General features: G+C 34.4%; 1 long non-coding RNA gene across 1 annotated transcript in view; it reads right to left on the bottom strand.

The window, feature by feature from the left end:
• LOC140686474 (uncharacterized) overlaps nucleotides 1–21,049 on the bottom strand; it is a 33,403-nt gene extending 12,354 nt beyond the window's left edge. Inside the window, exon 1 of the long non-coding RNA XR_012060332.1 lies at nucleotides 20,919–21,049. This is a non-coding gene — a long non-coding RNA (uncharacterized lncRNA). The remainder of the gene's footprint in view (nucleotides 1–20,918) is intronic.
• Nucleotides 21,050–25,105: the final 4,056 nt, after the last annotated feature.

A 25,105-nucleotide genomic window follows, 5' to 3' on the forward strand; every position in this document is an offset into this window, starting at 1 on the left:
AGCTCCTATTGGCCAAAGCTGGAAAAATTTCCGTAATATAATAAATAAATATCATGTTGAATTATAAACCCAAAGAATATAATAAATATTTATACATCCATGGTAATATAAATATTGAGTCAACAAATGGGGAGGAGGAACAAATTTCTTTATAGAAGAATTTCAGTGAATAAATGTAGAAGGAATGAAACAGAACACTACACTAGTAATTGCTGTCTGCAAAGCCCAGTGACTAATGCTAAAACTAGTAAGTAAAACCTTTAAGAGAAAAAGAATGTTTGCAAATCTTCAAAGTATCTCCCAAAAATTATTTGTTAATAATTTTTTCATGTGTCCACAAATTTGTTGCTACTCTCCCGCTAGATATTAAAATTTAATTCCCTTCTCCTTGAACCTAGGTTGGGTTTAGTGTCTTGCATGTAACAAGGAAAATGCAGTAAGTTTACAGTGGAGAAGCTTAGCAGACACCACCTTAAATGGCACCTGAAGTGTTATATCAGTATTCTAAGACTATGGTAACAAAGTACCACAAAATCTGGCTTAAAACAATAGAAAAGTATTTTCTCATAGTTAGGGAAGCTAACAGACTGAAATCAAATTGTTAGCAAGGCCATGCTTCTTTCTCTGAAGGCTCTAGAAAAGAATCCATTCTTCCCTCTTCTTGCTTTTGATGGTTACTGCCAATGCTTGGAAGGCCTTGACTTCGCTTCAGTCTCTGCCTTCTTACCTGCCTATCTGTGTTTATTTCCAAATTTCCCTCTAAGAGAAAAACAGTCACTGGATTTAGGGTCCAACATAATCTAGTATGACATCATCTAAACGTGATTACATCTGCAAAGAACTTATTTACAAAAAAGGTCAAATTTTCATGTTCCAGGTGGACAAGAATTTGTGAGACAGTATTTAATCTGGTACAAGTGATCAAGATCAATACCAATAGTAAAAAGTCATATTGATATCATCTACCCACTGGTTTTAAAATAGCTGATTTAGTGTCTTTGTAGACAATTCCAACATCTTGAGGTTGGAGTCTGTTGATCGTCTTTTCTATGTGAGTTGTGATTTTCCTGATTCTTCATGTGCTGAGTATTTTTGGATTTTACCTTTGACAATCTCAATATTATGTTATGAGAGTTTGGATCTTATTTAAACACTATGGATATTCCTGATGATTTTGTTTTAGCAGGTCTGGGTTTCAAGATCAGTGGGTACAGGTTTCAAGATCTGACCAACATTCCATAGGTTGTTCTATTTTTAAAGCCTATACAGTATTATTTGGATCTGTCCCGTGTGTTTGTCACTCATTGGTCAGCCTAGGACTTGAGTAAGTATCTACCCCTTAGTTCATTGCTCAAAGTTATTGGTATGCTATTTAGGATCACAGATATATATATCTCAGGGGTAATCTCAAGAGTTCATAATAAATTTATACAAGTTGCTTTTTTAAGCTCCTTCCTCTCCATGATTCCCCTGGTACTTTTCAGTTCACTGAGGCTCCCTTTTCCAGTCTTCCATGCAGAAAGCTGGGCCTCTATTTACCTGACTATCTCACACACTTCCTGATGTGGAGTAGAATCATAGTAGGATAGAGAGAGAGAACAGCAACCAGGGTTAACCCCACCCCCTTGGGAACACAGCTCCTACCTCTCAGTTCTGGGCACTAGCTGGCCAGTGCTATCCCACTGTTACTACCAGATCTCTTTCCTGCCCATCAACCATGTAATAGAGTGCTTCTCCTAGTGCTTTCTGTCTGTGCTGATGTCCATTTCTGAATTTCAGATTGCCTTGAGACTAGGCTAGGAAATAACTGGGGGAAAATTGTAAATTCACTACCAATCCAAATGTTACTAAAATTCTTGGTCTTTTTTGGTTTTTTTTTTTTTTTTTGCTTCTATTTAATTTTCAGAGTCTTCAGATCACTGCTTCATACATTGTGTCCAAGTTTTATAGTTCACTCAAGAGAAGAAACTGGGTAAAATATGCTTACTACTTTTACCTGGAACAAGAATCACCATAATGGAAATAAACTAGAAATAAACAATAAAAAGATATTAGAATATTCTCCAAATATTTGGAAGTTAATAGCATACTCTAATTAAACAGAGTCTATCAAGGGATATTAGAATTTGTTTTAAACTAAATGAAAATGAAAATACAACAATTAAAATTTGAGGAAAAAAGCTAAGGTCTGAAAATTATGCCACCAGATATTCATATAGGAATGGAGGATATAAAAATCTGTAAACTAAACTTTGACAGGAAGTACAGTATACCTCCCCAAAATATGTCAGCTTTGGATACTGATTATTTTAAACTGTAGACACTTGAAATATAGCAAATACAGGGAGAGGCTTTTTCTGAACTCCCCTCATCTACCTGAAGACAGAACCTCAAAAAGGAACTCAGTTGTCATAAATTCTCTGCCCAGGAGTCTCATCAGCAATGGAAGATTGACATTTATCATAGGAGATGAGACTAAAAGTTGACACCACACCCAGAATAACTGTCATAAAATATCGTACTTTCCATCTGTTCTTCTAAGGGCCTATTCATCTCTCCTAAAAATTATCTACTCTTCCCTAAGAAACCTACAAACCACTACTGTTTCCCTATTAAGATGGTACTCAAGCTTGAATTCTAAACCACTTATTTAAGTTACTCATTTTTCCCTAGGTATCTCCCATGCTTCTGTTTGTTTTTCTCTTGTTAATCTGTTTTTTTTTTCTCTTATTAATCTGTTTTTTATTACAGGGATCTCAGCTAAGATTCAGACAGCTATAGGGAAAATCATTTCCCCTACATTTTCTATCTCCAGAAATTGAATAAATAACAACTATATAAATATAAACAAGGGGAAGAAAGGAAATAATAAAGACAAAAACAGAAATCAATAAAATTTAAAACAGAAGAGAAACAATAGAGAAAATCAAAAGATACAAGTTGCTTAAATCAAGAGGATGATAGAGTAGACACGATGAGAAGTAGTCAGATTCTGGATATGTTTTGATGGTAGAGCCTATAGGGTTTTCTACATATTAGCAGAAAGCTGTGAGAAAGAGTATCAGGGATGTCTTCAGGGGTTTGAGCATAAGAAACTGGGAAAGGAAAATTGCCATGTAAGAGAAAGACTAAAGAATGAGCAGGTTTGGGAGGTATATCAGTAGGGACTTGTTTTTGTCTGTACATAACAGAGGAACCAAAATATATAATCAAATTTAAAACCATGTAAGCTTATTTGTATCTCATACAAAACAATTCTTGAGGTAGATAATCAAAATATTATTCAAGTTCACATATTTATGGTCTGCTATCCTGGCACGTGTTTTTCAGTCTCAATGTCACCTATTGTCCAGATGAGACCTAATCCAGCAAATACATGCAAATTCAAGCTAGAAATAAGAAAGTCAGGTTTTCATGAAAGGAGCTCTTTCACGTGTCAGTTCTCTTTAAGCTACACAGGATCTCATGTAACAGATCCATTTATATCACATTAGTTAGAATTAGTTGCATGACAATCCCTATTGCAAGGAAAACTAGACAATATATTATCTTACTCTAGGCACTGATGTATCCAACTAAAATCAAGGCTCCAGAGGTCACAGTGTAAGTCTTTTGTGTGATGAAGAGAAAGAGGTTAAGAGATATACAGAACCACATGGAAATGAAATATGGCAATGAGAGAATCACGGGAATTTGGTGATAGATGTACACAGTGATACAGGGCATAATGGCATTGAGAGCAGCATTAAAATACTAACCGTTTGTAGTATGTGGCATATATGAAGGTGCTCTAATGGCAACATTTCTAAGATCTAGTCTATTGAAAAAGCCAGCCAGAAGGACACAAACATTTTGAAAGAAAAAATTCAGGTGTTATTTAACAGGATAGAAACAAGAAAAAACAAGCAAAAAGTGGTTCAAAGTGGAAGACAAGAGGCAGGATGCAGAAAAAAATTATCTGAAGAGGATAGCAGCAAAGACTCTTCACAGAGTGCTTGTAAATACATTGGTTGAACAAATTTTTGTCTAGTACATGAGACAGAAAATAAAAAATTACCTCTTTGAAGGCTAGCTCATTTCATCACACATACCAGTGATGAGGGAATGTCTAAGAGGAAATTCATATGGAAGTAGAAGAGTATAGAAGATAACTGGATGATCTTCTTCATGATTATTTCCCATCATTATTTAAATCCACCCATGTAAATTCATCAAAAAAACAAACCCACTCCTTTCCTTTCTCTTTTTAAAGACTCAATCTACAAGAAAAAAATCCAAAATATTTTTACTTGAGACTATATAATTTGACCCAACATTATAGAAATGCCTAAGTTTTCATTAACAGCTTCCTTGTCCTTCTATTCAAATTAAGTTGCTGGGGAAATTGATTCCTGTAAGCTTGAAAATGATTGCAAATATCAATAATTGATTCAGTAATTACTGGAATGGTTGTTTGATTTAAATCTATACTGTTTTATTGGTTCTAAATGAATCTATGATAGTCCCTGTCTTATAAGAACAGGAACTTTAAAAGATAATTCTTCCATACTTTCATGGCCTTAAAACTGTCTAGAAGAAGCCTCCAAAAATAGTGTTTCATCCCATGGTTATATGCCACTTTCTATAAACGAAGAAGTGGGACTCCATAATATAAACTAAAAGGAAACATGTAATAAAACTTGAGCAATGTATTAAAAGGGAAACTGCCCTTTAAAGATAATGGATCTATTCTCTACTCCATGCATGAATGCAACTCTCATTAACGCTAATGGAAGTTACACGTGAGCACCAAGGAAATATATCTGGCATAGCGAATTTCCAGAATGGGTAATGGCACTAATCTATTCCTGGCACAGTTGTATCTTTATGCAGCCAAACAAAAGTGCTCCTAAAATTTGGGGACAGAGAAAACCATTTAAGTAAAGAATTTGAAAGTATTAAGAAACTCTGAGAATGTAACAGTACCTCTGCATTTTTCTTCTCACTTAAAAACTCCTTTCAGTCACTGGTAACTTCTCTCCTGCTATTGCATGGATTTTAAGAGACTGGTTTTAAAGCAATGATGTTGCCTAATCAATTAGCTAAGATAATTTATAATACCGCAATGTCTGACACAAAGTTAGTGCTCAGAAAAGTTCAGTTGCTTTCCTAATCTCGTTTGGATATTCTGTATTTAAAAAAAATTGTCATAATAGTAGCTATCAACAGTCCAAAAATCTTTTTTCTCTGAATTCAAAGGTTCCTGATTATTGATTATTTGTTGAGTTTTTGGTAGCTTAAGTTAGCTTCCTGAAGCTTTTTTAGTGTGGAATTTTTAAAAACCAGATAATCACAACATTCAAGCAAATGGAATTTTTAATACACTAATTGTAATTTACCTAATTTACTGAAGAGTCAAAGTTAGGTATTAGTATAATGTTGAGATGTAATGTCAGAGTTGAACACCAGTACTTGTGTTCAGAAACTCTCCAGAATAGACTCTCTCTACAGCTGGTCTGTGTTCAACCATGACAGATAATAGCTAATTGTTTTGAAATAAGCTACTTCACAGTTATTGATCTTAGTTTTTGTTTATGTAACTAATTACTCTCAGTACATCTAAGGAGAAATTCTTATCTATTTCATAGTGATATACTAAGAGTTTTCTCTCATCTTACCTCTGCAAATTCTTCCTACTAAAATTCTCTAAAGCTTCCCAGTCAAATTTCTTGCTTCTTGTTCAATAAGAGGGATTACTGTGGTCAACAGGAAGATCTCTCTCTTTTCCCTCTCTCTCTTTTTCTCTCTCTCTCCCCATCTCACTTCTCTCCTTTTTGCCTTTTGCTTTCCTTTCTGTCAACTCTACATATTGCATAAGCATCTCTCCTCCCTTTATCCCATCTAAAAGGGAGGAACAAGTTAGTTCCATTGAAGTTCTAAAGAATAGTGGGCAAGATAGGGAAATAGGGAAACTGGCTTAATCCTGACATAAACATTTTCATATTTTCCATGACAATCACTCATATAAGTATACCACTGAAATACTTTGAAAAAGATTGAAGCAATGCCTTATGAGATCTATAATTTGAGTAAGGAGGGAAAAAGAGAAGGAAATTCTGGCCTAGAATCTGAAAACAGCATAGATCAAACAAGTAGTAAAGGGAACTGACAAGGATAGAATGAGCGTGATTGGAAATTTCCTATATGCCTAACACTTTAAACATTAAGTATTACTGCCATACATTTAGTATCATCCAAAGAGACGGAAGCTCTGAGAGATCTAGGTAATTTCCCAAAGATACACAGGTTGTAAATACATATATATTTGACTCCAGAGCTCCTGAACTTTCCACATCTAGGCAAGGCTGCCTCATTAATAAATGGAATTTTATTTAGCCAACATTCTCTGTCCCCTGAGTAGGTCATCCAAGTCATCAAATTAGAAAGCTTTTGGTCTCCCACAAAACTTCCAACTATATGTACCCCAAATCACATGACTTGTACAAATAGAAAACAACGTCTTCCAATTTTCAGAAACCTCTAGTGGCCAAATTATTGGGATTCATTAGGAATGAATGTGCATTGTTCTTAATCTCAAATATAGTATCTTTTCAAGTGTATGTCCTTCCATTATGATTCAGAAGAACACTATTTTCCCCCAATTTCTTCATGTAAAATGAGGATAACCTGCCTTCCACCCTCACACAGTTGTTGAAGGATAAAATTTATGCAAAATAATTGTTATTTTGTGTGAGCTATTTTGTAATTTTTCTGCTCCAAGACCTAAAATAATGCATAATAATTCTAAATAAATTTGAATGGATGACCTTTGATTTTTCAGTTCCAAATACAGCTCCAAAGAAGAAATACCATTTAACCATAACCTATTATTATATTACAATTAAAAGAATCCATTTTTAGTGTTCTAAAGACAAGACACTTTAGGCATGTAACTACTCTACCATTTTCTTCATTTACATCTGTTAACTTTGCATTTAAGGACGCAAATGTGGTATAATAGAAAAAGCATGGGAAATCCCCCAAAGTATTTGATCGAATCCCTCAAAATTCTTGTTATAAGGTTTATAATTTTTATGAAAGATAAAATAATTTGTTTGTGCTTCTGTCTTTGCAAAATTAGAACTGAATATTTACCCCACTGATTTGTTAAGATGAAAAGGCACTATATCTGTTACATATTACGCACAAAATAAATCATTGTTAATTTATTATCATCACCATCAACAGTATTCAAGTCAATAAAAAGAGAGTAAAAAGAATTACTTCATAATGTAGCATTTATATGCACAATTTACTAAAATGCGTTTTTTTTAAGGTTGTGAATAATACCCTCTAATGATGGTCATTGAGTTAATTAGGGCACACAAAGCACTAATTGCAGGAACAAAAAATATCCCCTAACACAAGTCTCACAATATAGAGAATGTTGGTGTATCATCTATTATAGTGTATGAGTTCCATCAGCACAACACCATACTTTTTTTCTCTACAAAATCTAAATTTGTATACTCAAATAATAAATCTGTGACCTTGGAAAAATAAAATAACCAAAAAGTTTCCCTTTTTTCCTTTCTTCCTTCCTTCCTTCCTCCTTCCCTCTCATTCTCCTCTTTCTTTTTTTTCTTTTCCTTTCTTTCTTTTTCTCTTTTTTCTCCCTTCCTTTCATTCTTTTCTTCATTTCCAAAAATTTTAAGTTCATTCAATATTCAAAAAAAACAAAAACAATTTGCTGACTTTTGTTTATTTCATTGTTTTCATCTTTCATCCCATTCCCCAAACTCTATTTTCCAGTCCCTTTACTTGTCTCAAAAACTCATTCACTCTAGAATAGAAAACATAAAGACCATACGATATCACTTATATGTGGAATCTTAAAAAAAGACAAAAAAACTTATTTACAAATCAGAAACAGACTAAGAAACATAGAAAACAAACTTGTGGTTACCAGAGGGGAAAGCAAGTGGGAAGGGATAAACTGGGAGTTCAAGATTAGCAGATACTAACTACTATATATAAAATAGATAAAAAATAAGGCTATACTATATAGAACAGGGAACTATATTCAATATAGTAACCTATAATTAAAAATAATTTGAAAACGAGTATGTTGTATATGTACATGTAGACTGAAACATTATGCTGTACACCAGAAATTGACACAACATTGTAGACTATACTTCAATAAAAAAAAAAATAGATTAGGCTTACAGTGTGACTAGTGAAAAGGAAAAAGGCATTATTTTACATTCAGTTTATATCAAAGTACTAAGTCATCTAACAAGCACTTCCAAATATGAAAAATTGGCTACCAAAATTCTAACCATGTCATGGATGGCCTCTTTAATGAATTTTCATAGCTGCACTTTTACAAATTCCCTAAATATTGTCTCAACACTTAGAGAAAAAATGTAACTGTCAGATGCAAAATAGAAGCATGAAACACACAGAAAATCAGCTATCTACTCGTAAAGCACTCATTGTGATTTTATCCCAAACTTCTTATCAAGGTAGAGCATTGAATATTAATAATAGATTAGAAAAACCCTGAACACTAATTTGTGGAAGGATCTACCACAACCATACCCAAGTTATTTATGTCCCCTTTCCAACATTTTCTCTCTGTTAATGGTATACATATGCCTTCTAGAAACAACACTAGCTTTATTTGCTTAGGAATCAGTAAGGCATCCTTCCATCTTGGTCCATATTTACCAATGTATTACACCTTCACGTTTACTGTATCAAACAGTAGCATCCAGTCAACATCCTAGCCATATGCTCTCCAACCTTTGACAAGTATAATGAAATTCTGAGTATGCTTTACAGAATTGCCCTCTGTTCCATTCTGAATTCACCTTATACTATGCCACGTTTCTTTTTAGGACTGAATAACAAAACCTTAAATTTGATGGATTCAAGCAATGCTTTTTATTAAAAATATATACTGAGAAAAATAAACTTAAGAAAGAATCAAGATTGACTCTGTAAATTGGAACATATAAAGCTGAAAGCATAAAAGAAAGTGTAGTTCCATTAAAATAAGTATAATTTAAAAGTCAAATTTAAATATATGCAGAAAGCATATGAAATTGTATGTATTTTAGCCATCAAGAACAGACAATATTATTTGCCTCAAAATTTTTAAGATCTTTAATGAAATAATATAATGTTTAAAATATGGGGAAAACCACTGTAAAAACTGTTACTATGACAACAGAAAACCATTCAACTAGTCTTAGGCTAAGAAAAGTGAAAATGGATTCTTACTTTATGAGAAATAATATTAAAGAAGGAATTGTAATGTACTAGTTACACTTTTGACTTAATAAATATTCCAGTAATATTTAAAAGCATGTTTCTTACAGATAAATTATGAGTATTTAGAAATAAATTTTTTAAAAAATTAAGAAAACGTGGCCCTATTTCTGAAGAAACACGTGATGTCTCAGGATATAGATGAAAAAATTATTTTATATGAAAAAAATTTATTTTTTGCTTCATTTAACATATTTATTAGATTTCTACTATGTTCTAGCACTGTGATAGGTACTGTGGATAAACAACACAATCCCTATTATCTTGGAAAGAAAATGAAGTAGGAAAAAAGGCACTAATCATTAAATCATAACCATAAAATCTTTGTATATGTTGTGTCTGCTAGTGGAAAGGGAAGAGGGAAAGAATTCCTGACACAGAGAGAATGTATGGTCAATCCTCAAACTATTTTTAAAAATCCAGTAGAGGCCCAAACATACATGATTTTGTACCAGTAAAGACTTTGATCTTGTCTAAAGCCAACAGAAAGCTATTGAAGTGCTAATCAGAAAAATGAAATGATCATATTTTCATCTCAAAGAAAATTAAATTTCAGACTATACCACTCACTTCTGTTACAGAAACAAACATCAAAAGCTTATAAAACAACAAAAGATTTGTATGTGAATGGTGCTGGCCAGCTGCAGCTCAGTTCTAGCTGTCAGTCTACACTTTTGCTCCCCGAGACTTTTTCATTTTCAGATCAGGCTGAAGGACCCAGCTCCTATCTGGCACACCTCTTCTCATGGAACATCAAAAAGAGCTCCCAGCAATGCACAATGTTCTTAAAGCCTCTGGGTAAAAGTGAAACAAGGTCTTTTTGGCTCCAATTTCATTGGCTCCCACAAGTTACTTGTCCATGACTGACCAAGTGATCAGAATGTCTACTTAACTAAATGAAAGGATTGGCAAGCCATGTGGCAAGAAGGGAGGAAGGGAGATACGTAATCCTTCAATAGAGAAGGAATAGAAGAGTTAGTAACAATAAAACAACCTACCACAGAGAATTTTCAAAATTACCCATGTTAAAATACACTTTTATGACTCTAATGAATAGAAGTATAAGACTGAAGAGCAAGGTCACTGCATTCTTAAAATCACCTTGCTTGTTACTAGGTATGAGGAAGCATGTTGGTAGATTTATCATGAGTGAAACATTTAGAGGAGGTATTCAAGGGTGACTACTTTAAGCAATAATTTGAAGGTGCATTACAACTTCATAAAATGTGTATCCTCCAATAAAAAAAGAAAACAAAATTTAAAATCATCTCCACTAATAGATTTCAATGCCTGCATTTGTAACTCATGTGTATTTATTAGTTTATTTCATCTATATAAAACAATTTAATTTTAAAAATTTCAAAACTAGAGCATTAGGGCTTATCTCTAGTTATTTGTGCCCATATACATCAAAATATACACATCAATATCTCTTGTAAATAAGCATTAAAACTTAGCCAACCACTTCCTATAAAATAAATGTAGTTAATTCATGACCACAGTGAGAGCAATAGTTCAGAACTTAAAAAACATGAATCATATTTCATTTGAGAATTGATAGTTTAACTTCATCGAAGAATGAATAGCCAAAATCATGTACTGACTAAGGTAGTAACTTACTCATTTTGCACTTTCTAATGATGAGGGAATGTTTAAACCCACAAACAATTATCCCTTGCCACTGAAATGTGTGCCTAGTGATGCGGCCTCCCAGAAGTTTCGTCAGTCTGTCTAGAAGTTTGAACACCTGCCTAATCAGAGCGTCTCCAAGCACAGGATTTTTAATATTCCTTAAAAAGTATCTCTTTCATGCTAACAAATACTAATTTTCATAAGTATCATTCCATGAAAGTTTATTTTCATTAAATATTATGCCCTTTTTAAATGAACCGTTTGCAGTGCATTAGCTTTCTATTGCTATATAACAAATTACTACAAACTTAACTTTTTACAACCATATAAATTTATCTTCTCACATTTTCCTTGGGTCAAGAACTAAGCACAGGCCAGCTGGATTCTCTGCTCTGAATCTTACCAAGGTGAAATCAAGGTGTTAGCCAGAACTGCAATCTCATTTTAGGCTCAGAGTCTGCTTCCAAACTTACTGGTTGTCGGGAGAACTCGGTCCCTGAGGCTGTACAGCCTGAAGTCTCCCCTTTCTTGCTAGCTGTAAAATGGAAAACTCTCAGCTCTTAGGGGCCACCCTCAGGACCCTGCCAAAGCCTCACCCCCACAGGCAGTTCACCATGTGGTAGTTTACTTCTTCAAGGACAGCAAAAGAATCTGCTGTTTGACTTGCTGACTTCATTTAAGGGCTCAAATGATTGCATCAGGCTCACACAGAAAATCCCCCTTTAGATGATCAAAGTCAGGTAATTGGGGACTTATTAATCTCTGCGGAATCTCTTCTACCACATAAGGCCACATAATCACAGTAATGATATACCATCACATTCACAGGTCCTTCCCATGCTTGAGGGGAATGAACGAAATCTTCAGGGTCATCTTAGAATCTGCCCACAAAACGTGGCTACAATTTTTTCTCGCCCTACTGTTTTCAACTTACCAATCTAAAATGGATAAATACAAATTCAGCTCCACACAATTTGACACACAAGTGCAATTTGACAATGAATACAACTGGAAGATCTTCGGTGGGGGGGATTTTGCCAACTATATCATGTTGAGAAAACTTTTCTAATTAAAAATTGATTTCACATAAACATATATTTAAACTTAAAATAATTTTACTGTAAACAATGAGTTAACCAGAGAGGTCCAAAGGGGTACTAAGATGGGTTTATTATCATTCCTCTCCCGCAAATTCCTCAAATTCAATCTTTTCCTTTCACTATTCCCTTTCCTCTAGGGATGATCCTGCACAAGCATCAACATGGAGAATCTATAATAGCAACTTCAAAAGATAGGAAATTAGTAAAAACCATCATCTCAGTATACTTTGGGCTCATGAAAATTGTAAGCTAGATTTTCAGTAAACAAGCAAACAAATCAATGAGAGAGAGAGAGAGAGAAACAGAGTATTGGCTGGCAACTTCAGTCTTGTCCTGAACAATGCAAATACTGAAATTTGTGTTTTAAACTGAATATTCAGCAAATTCCAAAATTACATTTATTTTCATTTGTCTTAAATTCTTGGGGGAGCATATAGCTCAAGTGGTAAATAAAGCACATGCTTAATATGCACAAGGTTCTGGGTTCAATCCCCAGTACCTCCTCTAAAAATAAATAAACCTAATTTCCTCCCTCTGCCAAAATTAAATAATTAAATAATACAATAATAAATAAAAATATTTTGTGAGGGGAGGATATAGCTCAGTGGTAGAGTGCATGCCTAGCATGCACAAGGTCCCAGGTTCAATCCCTGGTACCTCCACCAAAAGTAATAAATAGATGAACCTAATTACCTCCCTTAAAAAATTAAATTCTTAAGGCAACCTATACATTCAAAAATATACATATATTTCAAATGATTTTTTTCATTAGGAGTTTGTAAGAAACTGAATATCTGAGGGTGAAAATTAATAAATGCTAAATTATGAAGGAAATCATTATCTTTTAATATAAGTAGAAAAGCTCTAAGGCTAATAAGGAATCAAACCTAGATACCACTGGAGTTGCCATTTATTACTGAAAAAAATCATCTAATTTCAGCATGGTATAAATTACAGTATAAATATTTAATTGTTTATCAAAACTATTCTAGAGAGAGATAGATTTTTAGGTACATCTGCAGGCAGGCATAAGGAAGTGCTAAATTAGCCAATTCAATTAGAACTTGAAAGCTTCCCACTTAGAGATAAGCTGCCCATTTTGAGATTCGCTGTCAGTATGAGTGGACTGATATTTACCTCATTATTTTTCTGTGTTTTTTTTTTATTGTTTATAAGGTTCTTCCACTTCTAATATGTTTTATCCTATTATGAAATATGTGGTTCAGATTTGAGAATATGAAGATATAAACAATAAACTGTAGTTTTACCATGCTAAATAAGATGAACCCAGACATACAAGATAGAGAGATTAACCAAAACATAACTTTAAAATATAAGAACTTTCTACCCTCCATACATACAAAAAGTATGGAAAATGGATGGCAAAATACACTGAAATCTCACTATACCACTTTAATCCTAACAGGAATTCAGCAGATAGAAGCTTATCTTTCATTTTACCAGAGATGGTTTGGAAGGTAAAAATAGAAAAAGGATCTTAACTCTAAGGTGATCCCTTGCTCTGATCCCTAGAGGACTATATTATAGAAAGACTTCACAGTATCTCTTAATTCAGCAATAAAATGAAAACGTATTTGAATATTCAGAACTTTATTAATAATTCTGAAAATATTTTTAATTGAAGTATAGTCAGTTTACAGTGTTGCATTAATTTCTGGTGTACAGCATAATAATTCAGTATATATATATATATATATATATATATTCCTTTTCATGTTATTTTTCATCATAGGCTATAACATGATATTGAATATAGTTCCCTGTGCTATACAGTAGGACCTTCTTCATTCTGAAAATATTTTTATCAGTGCTTCCTACAAACAATTTAAACATCATTCAAACATTTGGATAAGAGTGGAAATTAAGAGAGTACTAAAAATCAAATCATCTTTTAAAAACTTTTTTACTTCGCAAATTTACTTCAGTAAAGTTGACCCTTTCTGGTGTTCAGTTCAAGAAATTGTAACGCACATTCTTGTAGCTACCACAACAATCAGGGTCTAGAATAGTTTCATCACCCCCCCCAAAAAAATTCCTTGGAACTACCTTTTATAGTCACAGCATGCCCCAACCTCTGTAAAGTACTGATTTGTTCTCCAGGAGATAGCTTTATCTCTTCCAGAATTTCACATAAATGAAATATGCAGTATGTCACCCTTAAATGTGGAATGCTGTATGTAGGTAGGTACAAAAAAGAGTAATCAAAAAAAAAAAACCAAACTCAATATAATCATGCAGTGCTCATTAAAATAACTGTGGAAATACAGCTTAGAAGTCTGCCCACAGGCTTGGAACTGAAGATAAACCACTTCTAGATACGAGGTCAGAAAGAAAGGATAGAAATAGCACCTTCTTTCACCAAAGCAGAACATGAAAATGTAAAGCCGTCCCCAAATTCACCTCTCAGAAGTATTTGGCTTTTAGATATGTTCTACAACTTTACGATTCTTTTAAGCTGGCTATTCCCATTTCCCTCTTTGGAATATGGAACTCTAACATCCACCTGTTAGAGTAAATTAATTTGTGAAAGAGCTCCAAAAGCTGTAAGGAAAAGCTCCTTTCCATTTATTAAGGAATCACAGAATGGCCATATATTAATTGCTAATCCGTTTCTCACTTAGAATAGTGAGACAACACAAAGGCATTTAAATTACAGCTTTTTTAAAAAATATAAATGGATATTTCTGTAACAATAAGGATAAGCTTTCCTCTAAGAATTTATTCCTTATTTGTGAACTTATTTTTCTAGTCCAGATTTTGGAGGAAAAAATATGGACAGAGGAAACAAGGTTTTTCAAATGATTTTTGATTCATCTTTATAAATGGATTGAAGAGCATGGATATAATAATTTATAATAAAGAACAACTCTATAAATATTAGCTTATGATGGAAAATGTATAACTTCATATCAATTAAGAGATTGTCTTGTTAGCTAGGCCTTTCAGATAGCAAAGTGATGGACTAGAGAACACTAAATAAAATTACTGCAACCTGATGGGGCTGCTGTATCTAGAAAGTGATAAAGAAAGTCTCATATTCTCATATGAATTTACAATATTTTATTGGTTGTTGTATAGTCTGAATGACAACTTTGAATCTCTAACAATCAGAAAGGTTAAGGAGAAAACTTTTGAAGTATTTGATGGAGATAAGGATCCTTATCCATTACAGCAGTATATTAAAAAAAAATTTAGTGATTGGAGAAAAGGAATCAATATTTCAATTTATCCTTCCTATTACTTGCTATTTTCTCTTTTCTATTATAATATAGAACTTCAAAATCCATCATTTAGTCATATAGTTTTTATAAATTGCTGAAAACATACTGATTCACATATACTTCACCCTGGAAGTTTGCAAAATACTAACAATGAAAGTTGCTCTTATAAATAATAAAATAGCAAAGCTTTGTCTTGAAATACTGTGTTTTGATCATTGCAGATTAAAGAGCTATCACACAAGATTACAAAGGCTAAAATACAGCCCACAATTTGCAGGTCGTTGGGAAACATCTATTTTCCAAAAAATCTCAAAATAATATTTTTATTTTGTTCTTGTGCACTACAAACTCATGCTACAGCTGGTTCATTACTCCACTGAGGACAATTAGACAATTCATGCATTTTCCTCTATTGGATATTCTCTTCCATAAGCTACTTAAGAAGTCATTGGCCTTGATTACCAACAATAAACATCTATTGAGCCTCAACTATGTGTCAGGTGCTTTATTAGTCACACTTTTACAAGAGAGTCACTCCGAAGCAAATATACCCAGTTAGTTTCCCTATTTCCAATCCCTCTGAGGACTGCATGTATCCAGCCACTTGGAGCATTCCTTCACATGAAACGGAATCTGCACCTGCTCAGTTGATGAATTTTGTACTTCTACAAACTTGACACAGAGGAGTCTGTGTTATATCTGGGAAGCAGCTGAAGATCAGCAATCTGGATAGGCAATCAAGGAGAGGTCAAGAGTAAGGACTCTGGCTGGGGGTTTATAGGTCAGAAAGGTAACATTGGAATAGAACAGGAATATAACAAAGGGGGCCTTGATTTGATCCTGTGGAAACAAAAGAAGGATCAATTCCATGCCAAAGCATGAAGCAGCATATATTTAGTGTCTGCCACTCAACTTAGTATTGTCTTTGACTCCATGGAAACGGTAGTTCCTTTTCACTTACCCAGTGTAACTAGTGTTTCTCTATCCACCCACGAAGAAAATTTGCTCTTGAAAAGGATATAGCTTTCTTCACTTTAAGGTGTAAAATACAGATCTTCAAATTCTACCCAATTTGTCAAGCACTGGAGAAGAGAGACTTAGCTAAAAGAAAAGTCAGTGTATTTATTACGTAAAGAGCACCTGCTGATCCTGCCACCTTAAGGTCTGCTTTTTCCCTTCCCTTAACAATAACAACAAAAAAAGTGTTTAACCTAATTCTGGGCAAGCCATTCTCCTTTTGGGGATTTGGAATCATGGGAAGAGGAAATAAGCAAGAGCCAACTACTCCAGGGAAAAATGGAGAAAAATTTTAGATGTTTAATTATCCTTCTCTGGTTATTTCAGTTTTGTCCCTGACTTTATTTTTGGATTTTGTCCCTATTAAGCTGACTTTGCATCTAGTCACTGTAAGCTCATATAAGCACAATGACAGCTAAGCAATGATTCAGGACCTGAGCCCCTCTGTAAGCCCACACTCTTCCTCTTTTGTCAAATGAAAAGCATCATTCTATGCTTTTGGTTCCAAATTCATGATTCCTTATGGCAACTTCATATTTTCCTTCAAACTTCACCTCCCATGCTTTGGTTTGCTGATGATACAGGCTCACATTTTGGACACGATTCTCTACTGTTTCTGCAGTTTTCTATGGGCCTGAGTTTTTCAAACGCTGCACATTCCAGAGAAAGAACTGTCTTCAGGACAGACCCTTGTCAGGCTTCTGTAAAATAATCTCAGATCCATCCCCGCAAAAGAGGTGCTTTTGTTAAAAGCAATGGATGGGCTGACCAAAAATAAACATCCACATACTCGAGTGGCATTGAAGGGTTTTACAATCAAATCTATGCCTAGATTTTGCGCTGTCTCCCACTACTCCTTGCTCTCCACCCAATTTCGCATCCGTCTTTAGTTATAGAAGGTTATTCACTATTGTACTATCACATGCTTCCCTGCCTCTACGTCTCTGGTCATGCTGTTGCCTGTGTTCAGTAGATCTTTCCCCCTCTTCTTTATCTTTTGAAATTTCATTTATTCATCAAAACTCAGTTCAAATGTACCATGTTTGGTGATACTTATTATAAGCCACTAATTAGAATCAATTTTTCACTCTGCTAATTTATGCACTCAGTTTATACTTTTATTATAAATTCACTGTCTTAGAATTAGTTGTGGGCATCTATAGCCAGCAGAAGATTAAAGAACAGGAAAAAACATGTCTTAATTATTTTTATCCCCTCTAATTTACAATGGTACCCATGAGTAGCTGGCTTTATATCCCCTTCCATAATTTTCTTTCACTGTTCTCCATTCCCCTCATCTTCAGTTTACTTTTTGTTTGTTTGTTTGCTTTTTAGGGAGAGAGGTAATTAGGTTTATTTATGTTTTTTAACAGGAGGTACTGGGAATTGAACCCAGGACCTTGTGTGAGCTAAGCATGCACTCTACCACTTGAGCTATACCGTCACTTCCTCCTCCTCATCCTCAGTTTATAATGTAAATACAGAGCATAATTGTTATGCAAAAACAGTGTCAAGACAAGTCTAACTTCACCTTTCCACCAGATTGCAACCAATAAACACAACCCATAATGAATATTCTGGAATCACTTCTAACCCTAGTGCTTTGATCTAAATAAACAGTAAATATATGAATTGAATTTGATTGAAGTAAAAAGCTACCGAGTTACTCTTAAAATATTCTCATTGGCCCACAACAAATCATCCTACTAGTTAGATGACAAGCTATTGAATATTAAGGTTTTTAAGTAACAAATGTTTAAGCAAGATTGTAGGATGAGAGTACATGTAAGTATAAAAGTGGATTTAACTTGGATACATTACATAAAATAGTTATTTTATATGCATGTCTAAATATCAGAAAGAATTAATCATTACTCATGAATAAATGGATTATATATCATATACAAAGAAATTACAAAGGTCACTTTTTTAAAAATAGCACATTCATAATCAATATAATTAGTTCTATGACCATACCTATTGCTGCCTATTTTACAGGAGTATGACTCCTGGATCACAACCAAATTTATCAGCTGAATTTCAGCTGCAGAATTCATGTTTCTCATAACTACCTGAGAGGGAGAAGAAGCAGTCTCATTTTCAGCCCTAAGTTGAGACCACAATGTCAGCTGGAAAATGACAAACTTTAACTTTCAAATGAACTCTTTTTATTGTGGAAATCACTTAGAAAGAATAAATATGAAACCAGTGATAGTGTATTTTCTGATGCATTTCAGATTTTAGCCAAAGCCAGAAAGGGTAGCTATCGTGCTACAGAAAATATTTTCCTGCCTATGTCTTATAATGCATATAGCTGTCAAAAATAATCTCACTAGACCAATATATACATATATTATACAGATTCTCATAACATAAATAGTCAGTACAAAGCAATTACCACATCAGAATTTTTAATTTAATGATTTAAATCATATTTTTTGGCCTTTACTTTCATACATTTTTTTTCCAAAAGCTGAAATTTATTATATGACATAGTAAGAAATAATAGTTTCCAGTAAGTGTGCAATTGGGATTATATTTTAGTTTGTTTTTAATTTCTAGGTTCATTCCTAGAATTGAAGACATTTTGGTTTCACGTTATACATTTGTTCTTTCTTTTTATCTTCAGCTTAAAAAAATTAAACAAGAATAATGTTTGATGTTTAAATATGTGGATGCAAAACATGGCATTTATGATCTTTAATCCATGTGCCTACCATATCTTCTAGCTAACCTTTCTTCTACTGTTGTACAATAACAAGATGATCTAGTTATGTTGACCCTCTCAGATAGCAGAATAGTCCAATAACAGTATCTTTCAACTACTGATAGCATGTATTAGTCACAACACCAAAGACTGTATATACTATCATGAAAATAAGCATAGAATGGTTTAGACCTGCAAATATTTGGGTTCAAATACCAGACCAATCCCTGAGGATTTATGTAACCATAGGAAGCTACTCAAATCTCTTGTGCCCCCTTTACTTCACGTATGATTTCATGATAATGACAGCCCTTAACTCACAGAGTTTCTATGAGCATGAAATTAGTTAATATTTGAAAAGTTCTAGACAAATTGTAAGTACTCAAAAATTATTGATGTTTTAGTCCTAGCTTGGTCACTAAATAATGTCGAACATCATGCAAGTTACTTACTCTCTTTTGTCAAATGAAAATAAGACAGCTTCCTTAATTAGTTATTAGAGTTGCCATAGGTGCAAAGTTTTAAAATTTTAGGAATTTACATATTATGAAAGGATGTTTCCAATATTAGTGATCAATCTTAAAGGAAATGGAGCAGACTTAAAGACGTGCCATAAGTAGGGATAATGGTAAATGGACCAAAAGGGAAGAGAAAAGAGAGAAAGAAAACAAATAAACCGAAGTGTTGTCTATTCTTGAGTTGGAAATTCTACAAAAACTGAAAAGAACGTGTGACATATACAGGCCAAAACTAATAATGTTTCTAAAACACAGAAACCTAGAAAATACTATAAACTTACAATAGAGCAATGGTTTTAGAATGTGCAATGTGATAAGTACTCAATAAATATTCATTATTATGAATAAATACCTTCAGAACACTTTCACAATGCATGTGTTTTTATTTCCAATTTACTAATTGTAAAATAAAAGTTAGAAATTTAAGTAAATTACCAAAGATTTGCAGCACAAATGAAGTTAGAGTTCAGGTTCAAATTGAAGTCCTAGGCAGGTAAAGACTGCATGCTTTAAGATAATAAACTGCCTCTCAATTCCATGAAATCATATCATTTCTAAGTCTGTCTGAGGCAATGATGGAAACCTCAGCTGAAATACCCAGTACATCTTACCAAACATTTTAGAAAAATTGTTTCTCTTCCATTTAAAAAAAGTTGACTGACACTAAAAATACAGTTAACATTGCATGAGTGAAAGGAATTGACATAATCTTCTAGAAGCTTGTATAAGGTAACCTATGTATATTTTATATTGTACTATATTTTATACATAGAATTCTACAGGGAGTTTCAAGGATAGTTTTGCCATGTGCAATTTTAACCTTGCACATGAGCTTTAGGACCTAACATTACACTTCCCATCCACTGGCAAGAAGCAAATTTAATCTGTTCTCCTTGTATGATACTCAGGCGTCTTATGCTCCCTACATTAATGAAGGTAGACTAATCGCTGCAATCCGCAAATGTCAAAATTTCAGTAGCTTACCACAGTAAACATTTCTTTCTTATTCAAAAATCCTTCAAATTGAGTTTTCCCAGTCAGTGGGTGGTTCCCCTTCAAGCTGTGACTCAGGGACCTAGACCTCTTTCATACTGTGAATGTGATCTCTTATCCTTAGCACATGGCTTCTAAGATCTACGGACCCTCTCAGGCAGAAGAGCAGAGAAAAAAAAATTACCTGCGGGAGGTCCTGTAAGCCTGACCTGGAAGTCTGCAGACTTAATAGCATTTTTACTATATACATGTCGTACATTACATACATTACAATGTCTGTACAACATACATTCGTTTGGCCAGAACTCAGTCAAGTGGTTAAGAAACTGAGGGTAGTCATCAGTCAGATCCATTCAACTATAACTTGCTTAATAAATAATAAACTATAACTTGCCTTCTTTGTCCAAGCTTGCTTTGTTTTCACAAAAACTGCACATCCTCCGAGCGACAGGTACGCTGAACAAGAAGTTATTTTGCCAGAGTTGTTCGTCAGGAACTTGCAGTCTACTGTGTCCTGTTTGAGCTCAAGCCGGTTAAAACCGGTTGGGACAGCCAACCCTCCAACTGGGCATGCGCAAGTGTCTGCCGTGACCTTTTTACCTCAGAGGGCCGAAAGCTCCGCCTTCGCTCAGGCCTCGCATCTGCCATTTTCTGAGCATGCGTCCCATGAAGAAGCCCGTAGTTCAGCTGCATCTGCACAGGACGATTACCTCATCTTTTTATTTCCAGTTCCCTTTCCTCACGACTCTACAGCTCAGACCACCCTGCTTCTCTATCCCATAAATGTCGGTCCCCTTATCTTCTGGGAGGCAGACTTGAGATTTGTTCTCCTTGCTTGTCTGCCTTGTGATGAACCCTTTCTCTGCTGCAAACCTCGGCGTCTCAGCATTTGGCTTGCTGCACTGCGGGCAAAGGAACCTGGTTCGGTAAGAGTTACACATATCTATAATAGAGGATGAGAAAAACAGGGTCATTCTATGCACAGGAAGGTTTGGTGACAAACTAGCTAGTTTGAGACATAGTCTCACTACCTGAAGACGATGTCTCATTTTAGAGTTCCAAATACTTTGAGGCCCAATCCAAATGCAACCTTCCTGGGAAGTTTTCTGGATTCTTCCAACAAAGATGTGATTTCTGCCATAGGTGAACTGTTAAACATGTTTAGAGGAGTTTGGTTTAGTTTGGTTTGGTTTTTATATTGCTCTTAAAGCATTTACCCTAGAGGCAAAATAGAGAGGTTAAGGCTGTGACTTAAGAGCCAAAGTCACAAGTTCAAATGTTTACTTATTAATTTCATGACATTGGAAAGTTTCTTTAACCTTCTGTGACTTAGTTTCCTTATCTGTAAAACAATACTCTCCTCAAAGTGTAGTTAAAAGGTTGAATTGGTATGATATATATAAAGCGCTTAGAAGAGTGTCTGGCACATGATGAGTACTTCAGTAAATGTTATCAATTATCTTAAATCTGCCACTTATTATCCATTTACTTATCTCATTACCGTTACTAAACGGTGGAACTCCTGAGGGTCATGATCATGCCTTATTCACTTTGGGATCCTATGTATTCTTTCTATAGTAGCTTAAGAATATTAGGCAATTAGATATTTGTTGAATAAAGCAAATAATTTCTTTGTTAGTCTTTTATAAAGATTTTATATGCACTGTCATTATAATATGGTGGAAAAGAATGCATCAAAACAAAATATATAATGATGCTTCATATTCAGTTGCAAAATATTAAAATATATTCATAATTCTCCCCATTACTTCATACAGTTTAGTACATAAATGTCTAATTAAATGTATAGAATGGTATTTATTATTGAGTTTTACCCTGTGTGCCCTTTATATTAATGTAAACTCTTGAACAGTGACCAAAAATCATTACAGCTTGATGTCTTTTCAGTGGCCAGAATGAAATGAATTGGTCTCAGTCCAAGTCCTGGTGGACAAGTGTCTAAATCAAAAAACACCAGCACAATTAGCATTACTTAAGTTAATAGTTTTAACCACTGAGGTCAAGGATAAAATGAATAATAAAATTTGAACTAACCTTGCAATAGACATCATAACTCCTTCCAAAATAGAGGTTGGATAAGCTTAAAGGATGCCTGCTAACTAGTTAATTTGTAGAACAAAAGGAAGAAAGGAACACCAATGAGACTGACTAGGGATTTATGTAATTTTATGAAAGCAAATTTTCTATAATACTTATTCCTTTTCACAAATAGCCTTAAAGTTTTCTTAATGAAAAATTAAATTCCTACCAAAACTAACAAGAATTTTCAACCTACTATTAATTTTGCAAATAAAACTGAGTATTTAAATACACACGTATTTGTTACATTCCCAACTCCTCACGTAGAAGAGTCACTGGTAAATTTATAGAAACTAGGAGGAACATAAATATTCCCTAGAGTCTTTACAGAAAGGTAGAAGAAATGAAATCTCTGGATCCAAAGAATTTCATCAAAGTATTTCAAAGTACAAAGGTTAAAAGTCTTTTTAGCAGCAGAAAGGTAAAACCTGAATATTCATCTCTTCATAGAATATTGGGATTCTCTGTATTTTAAGAGTCCAGACATTTCATTTTTACACATGAGATAATTTAAAGTTTGATAAATTGAGTTGATTAACCTAGAGTAACACAGTGATGTCTACTCTTCGTGTTGTCCTTAATGTCTACCCTAAAAGATTATGCAATATTAAAAATTCTTATATATGAATACAGGTGTATATGTGTGCATGTGTTTGACATTGTTCAAAGCTCTGGGAAAAACACCAGTGAACAAAATAGGCAAAACTCCCTGCTTTCATGAAATTTGCATTCTAGGGATGAGAGAGAGAGAAAATAAATGAGAAATATATTTAATAATGCAACAGTACAAGTTTAGGGAGATCAGTTTGCAAGGTGATGTGTTAGTTTGCTAGTGCTGTCATAACAATATACCACAGACTGGGTGGCCTAAACAGCGGAAGATTCTTGTTTCACAGTTCCAGAGGCTGAAGTCCAAGATGAAGGTATTGGCAGGATTAGTTTCTTCTGAGGACCTTAAGGGAAAGATCTGTTCCAGGCCTCTCTCCTTGGCTCCTGGCATCTTCACATTATCTTCCCTCCGTGCCTGCATCTTTGTCCCAATTTTCTCTTCTTATAAGGACACCATACTAGAGTAGAACTCACCCGAATGACCTCATTTTAACTCATTTACTTCTTTAAAGATCCTATCTGTAAATAATAACATTCTGAGGTACTAGGGCTTAGGACATTAGTATATAAATTTTGAGGGGCTCACAATTCAGCCCACAACAGGAGGAGGAGTGATATTAGAATTTTAAATGGAGTGATCTAGTCTGGTTTCAATGAAAAGGTGATGTTTGAGCAAAGGCATGAAGGAGATAATTTACAGAACAAAACAACTCAAATTGCAATCTTGTTTGTAATAAAAGCCAAATTTGCAATTAATAAAAACCAATTAAGGCTACTAAGATAAGAACAATGTGGTTTCACCCAGGACCCAAGAAAAGGCCTTAGCTTGGCTTCAGGAAGGTTCTAAAATCAACAGCCAGAAAGCCTCCAAGAACTAGGTGGTGCTGTGTTTCTCCCTGGCTTGTCTCTGCTTCTCTCTGCACGTCTGCTCCATTCTCTGTAGACCTCCTCTCCCTACTTCTCAGTCCAGCGATTAACAAAGGCTCTCCATGGTTTGTATTTAATACATATCCCATTTTCAGCTGTTTGTAGAGATTTAATAGCCGTTCCTGAATGCTAATTCCAAATTTCCAGGAGAGAAAGACCAATTGGCCCAGGTGACTGTGGACAAAGACCTAGGATCATGTAGAACAAAAATTCCTGCCTTTCTCTGTGGAAGGGCAGGATCCCTCTCCATGGAAGAAAGAGGAGGCTTGTGGGCAAAGTAAATGACTCCAAAATCGTCTATGACAGTAAAGTTTTCCTGTTCAGCTACTAGATACCACTTTTTAAAGAAATTATTTTAGTCCTTTTTCCACTGTTAAACTTTTCTCAACAAAATTTACCAACTCTTGTAAATTACTCTCTATATTTCTTCTCTGATGTGAAAAGGTAGAAAGAGCACAGGAAAGGGAGTCATAAAAATTAGGTGAAATGCTAGGTTTCACATTACATATCCCTGTGATCTTGAGCATGCTGCTTTACACCTCTCAACCAGAAAAGGCATCTCTTAAAGCTCTTATCACAATATAGTATAATTGCTTCTTTATTTAAATCTCCACTGACTTACTTAAAATTCATTTTTTAAAAAGTTTATTATTTTCTCACTGTGGTCCAGGCACTCTAATAAAACAAGGTATCCAATGGTTGTGAGGAGGTGGGGTCTGACCCATTATCTGCACTTAGGAATTACTATGGAGTGAGTATTTGTGCCTCCTGCACCCCAGCCCCCAAATTCATATGTTAAAATCCTAACCCCCAAGAGATGGTATTAGGAGGTGGGAGTCTTTGGGAGGTGATTAGTATCCGCATAAAAGAAGCCATGAAAACTCCCTCACTCCTTCCATCACCTGAGGTTACAGTGGAAAGATGATCAATGAGAAATGGCGAAAT

The sequence above is a fragment of the Vicugna pacos genome, chromosome 2 (assembly GCF_048564905.1).
Source record: "Vicugna pacos chromosome 2, VicPac4, whole genome shotgun sequence".
Lineage (NCBI taxonomy): Eukaryota > Metazoa > Chordata > Mammalia > Artiodactyla > Camelidae > Vicugna > Vicugna pacos.